This window comes from Pteropus vampyrus, unplaced genomic scaffold (genome assembly GCF_000151845.1).
Source record: "Pteropus vampyrus isolate Shadow unplaced genomic scaffold, Pvam_2.0 Scaffold7, whole genome shotgun sequence".
In the NCBI taxonomy this organism is placed as follows: Eukaryota; Metazoa; Chordata; class Mammalia; order Chiroptera; family Pteropodidae; genus Pteropus; species Pteropus vampyrus.
The window spans coordinates 1858564-1862863 of record NW_011888788.1 but is presented as its reverse complement, the minus strand read 5'-3'; the positions used below and the strand labels follow the sequence as shown (position 1 = coordinate 1862863).

The following is a 4300-nucleotide window of genomic DNA, read 5'->3' as shown; positions in this document are numbered from 1 at the left end:
TATTTCTAATAGTTCACAGAATTTCCCTATCTCCCAGCCCATAACAGTAACCCTTGGGGCCCTTGACTGAAATTTTTTCCTTCCTGCTCTGTGATATCATCCCTGTAAATTAATACAAAAATACTTACTTTGCGAGTGTACAGTAGTCCTCCCTTATCCACAGTTTCAGTTATCTGTGGTCAACTCTAGTGTGACAATATTAAATGAAAAGTTCCAGAAATAAACAATTCTTAAGTTTTAAATTATTCGCCATTCGGAGAAGCATGATGAAATCTCACAAGCCCAACTCCCTTGCATTCAGGCCGTGACTCATCCCTTTCTTTGTCCAGCGTCTCCACACTGTGGACGCTCCCTTTCTCCACCCCCTACTCCCGTCCCCCAACACACACACATTGGCCCATTAGTCACTAAAGAGGAGGCTCTTTTACCAGATGGACTGTCTCAGTATCACAGTGTTGTGTTCATGTAACCTTTATTTTACTTAATAATGGCCCAAAGTGCAAAAATCATGACTGGCGATTCTGATATGCCAAAGAGAAGCCATAAAGTGCTTCCTTTAAGTGAAAAGTTGAAAGTTCTTGACTTAATAAGGAAAGGAAAAAAACGGTATGCTAAGGTTGCTAAGATCTACATAAGGTAAGAACGAATCTTCTATCATGAAATTGTGACAAAGAAACAAGAAAATTTTGCTAGTTTTGCTGTCACACCTCAAACTGTAAAAGTTACAGCCACAGTATGTGATAAGAGCTTAGTTAAGATGCAAAGGCATTAAATTTGTGGGTGGAAGACATGAACAGAAAATGTGTTCTGATTGACAGCAACGTGTTGTGACAGAAAGCATTGAGCCTATATGAAGACTGACACCAAGCCATTTACTGCAAGTAAGGGATAGTAACACAGATTCAGGAACAGGTTTGGACTAAAAAAATGTGAAAATTACTAGAGAGGCTGCATCTGCCAATTAAGAAGCTGCTGCCACATTTGCAGCAGAGTTGAAGAAGTTGTTTAGGGTTGGCTACTATCCATGGTTTCAAGCATTCATTAGGGGTCTTAGGACTATCCTCTATGAGGATAGGATTGGGGGACTACTATAATTTAAATATACACCAGAGGGACTATTTCTTGAGATTCCAAAGGACTTTTCTCTTCATAATCAAGTTGTATCTGTAGTGGATATACCTTTACCTCCTCCATAATATTTGATGCACGTATCAGAAAAAGATCTTGACACCATTTGTGACACTGAAGGAAATGCTTTGGCAGATCATTGTGCCAAGCGCACAATCTTAACCAAAGTCTATTAGTTTTCTATTGGTGCTGTAACAAATTAACACAAACTAGTGGCTTAAAACAACAGAAATTTTATTCTCTCACAGTTCTGAGGCTAGAAGTCCAAAATTCAAGGTGTCAGCAGGGCCACATCCCCTCCAAAGGGACTAGGAGAGATTCCATTCCTTGCCTCTTCCAGCTTCTGGTGGCTGCGGGCAACCCTTGCCTTACAGTCACGTCACTCCAGTCTCTGCCTCTGTCTTCACATTGTTTTCTCCTCTTATGTCTATGTCTAATCCTCCTCTGGCTCACTCTTATAAGGACATTTGTCATTGGATTTAGGGTCCACCTGGATAACCCAGGATGATCTCCTCATCTCTAGATCTTTAACTTAATGACATCTGCAGAGACTCTTTCTCAAAAATATAAAATTCACAGGTTCCAGGAATCAGGACGTGGACATATCTTTTGGAGGGGCCACCACACAACCCACTATACAAAGTTATGATCCTAACTAAACCATCAAAGAGTAGATCTCTGGAGAGATTCAAAGAGGTCATTATAAAACACCAATATTTAGTCTCTGGTTTTGAAGAGAAAATAGAAAAAATCTGGTTGTAACATTTACTCACATAATCTCTGGCATTCTCAAGGTGGTCAGTTGGTGGAACAAGAAAATTTCAAATGGGTATTAGCTGAGTAAGTAATCAGTGCTGCTCTGTTATGGGTGTACAGACCCAGAGCAGGCTTTTTCCCAGATTAGAGCATGCACGGGGTCCCACAGTGTCTGACAATCACCTTCTTTCAAAGGCCTGAGGCCCTAGACAAACCCAAGCCAAGAGCTACAGGCATGTGTTGAGCATATCCTGACCCTGGAACCCTCCTATTCCCTCTTTGGAAGCAGGGGCATGTACTACTCTACTGTAGCTCCCTGTGGGTGCCTCTCAGAAGAAAGATACCCACTCCTGCCTTCGACAGACCAGGCTCCCTGAAATGTTTGAAAGTCATCCCTAGTCATCTCTTGCAAAAGGCTGGTACTCTGGTACACAGACACAAACTCTAACCTTCAGTGACACTCAGAGATACACAGTCCTTTACGCTTTCATTCATTCATTCATTTCTTCATTTGTTGATTCATACTTTCATCTACTGGCAACTTCAAGAGGCCAGCACTGCACTAACCGTTGAGCACAAAACAAATATATCACAGTCACTGAAAAGCCCAAGAAGGTCACTATCACCAGGTACCACAGGTAAACAATGGAAACTACAGAGACAGAAATCAAAGACAAGGGGACCCAGAGGAGGAGGTAAATGGGATTTCTACAGACACTTAGTCCCACATGGGACAGAGTTATCACCATCTTACAAATGCTGGATCAGAGAGATTAAATGGCAAGCTCACGGGGTTGAGAGGAAAGGAGAATGGGTAAGATCTCAAGTATAAGGCATGGAGAACATGGAGGCCAGCCTCACTTTCTAATTTTCTTCCTGGGACACTTGAGATTTTTTGTTTTCTGCATCTTTCTATTCCTCCAGGGAATCATTATCAAAGGAAATCCTCCTTTCTTCACTCTCTTCTCCAGAGATTGAATCTTGGCCCAGGAGAAAGGAAATGGAAAATGGCTGTGGGCCATCTCATTTGTGAGCTGGAAGGCTGACATCCCAGCAGGAGCTGTCTCAGCCTCCCTAATTGGGATTGGAGTCATGCAACCCTGCCTGGCCTCTCAAGTTGATTATAGGCCACTTCCTCTGAGTTGACTGGTTTATTTTAATTATGTTAGGAAATCTCCCTCGTTGGCATTTGTGTCTCTATTTGGGGGTCAGAGAATTTGTCAGGTTAGCAAAGTTTATCCCTAGAACTTCCTCATCTTTCCTTTCATTAGTACAGAATATCCCTATAGAATGTCTTTCCAACTCATCCCCAGCCCGCAATGGGTGATCAGATCTCAGGAGCTAGTGAAGATAGTAATCTTATGTTACTCCTACTAGGGCGTAAAAAAGTTTGTGATGTAATGAAAAACACTGATTCTTGGAGTTAAAGAGCCAGATTTTAAGGGTGGAATTTCAGGCACTAATAAAGGAAGGTGAGAGATTCCCATCGGGACTGGGTAGATTCTTCTAGAGAGGCATTGCGTACTTTCCATGAAAGTTAAAGCAATGCTAACTGAGTCTCTGCTACTCACCTTAATTCTTCTTTTTAATTCTCAGAGCCAAGTTGGCATTATCCTTGTCGCCAGCTCATCCCAAATGGCATTCCCAATCCTAATGCTTTTTTTTTACTAAGCTGTGCTGGAAATGCACATGTTGAGCCTGGTCCAGAAGGAATAGCCACATAAAAAGTGTCCACTGGGTCTGGATAGTGTTAAATAGGGGTTCAGAGTAGCCAGTCTATCTACTCTTTTCATAATCATCCACTGGGCATTGCCTAACTAATTCCTAAATCAAGTATTCCTGGGACTCTTGCTGTCCTGCAGCATACCCAAACTGAGTAGCCATCAATTCCACTCCCTTTTCCTGGGCACTTGGCTGAACCACATTTCCCCCTTTGAATCTAAGTGGGGGCATGGGCTTGGACACAGGCATTGCGCTTGACTCCTAAAATGTACATAATCCTCCATACCGCCCCTTCGTTCTTTGGATATAGGACATATCAGATATTAAACTGATAAGAACAGATATTACACTTGCTCTTAGCCAAAAGGCCGAGAAGCAGTCCCTTCGTTCTTTGGGCTGCTGGGTGTAGACAATCTAGTGGAGGTCTCCAGGGCCCCGGAGAATTCACAAGCTCTACAAAACAGTGGAGCCACACATTAGAAGGAGCCAGGATTCCTGAGTTGCCTCATGGAACTCTGTCCATGAGAGCTGCCCAACTAGGTACATTCACATTGGATGTTGAGTAAATGAGAAATAGTTTCATTGTACTGAGCCACTAAAATACGAGGGAGGTGAGGGGAGGCTGTTATTACAACTTTCAACCTACCATAACTAATCTCTGCCCCACTCTGAGAGTTTCCAAGTGGTTCTTCCA

At 42.6% G+C, this 4300-nt stretch overlaps 1 non-coding gene across 1 annotated transcript; it reads right to left on the bottom strand.

Moving 5' to 3' along the window:
* Nucleotides 1-3796: 3796 nt before the first annotated feature.
* Nucleotides 3797-3986, bottom strand: LOC111746870. Its single transcript, XR_002783288.1, has one exon. It is a non-coding gene; the product is annotated as a U2 spliceosomal RNA (small nuclear RNA).
* Nucleotides 3987-4300: the final 314 nt, after the last annotated feature.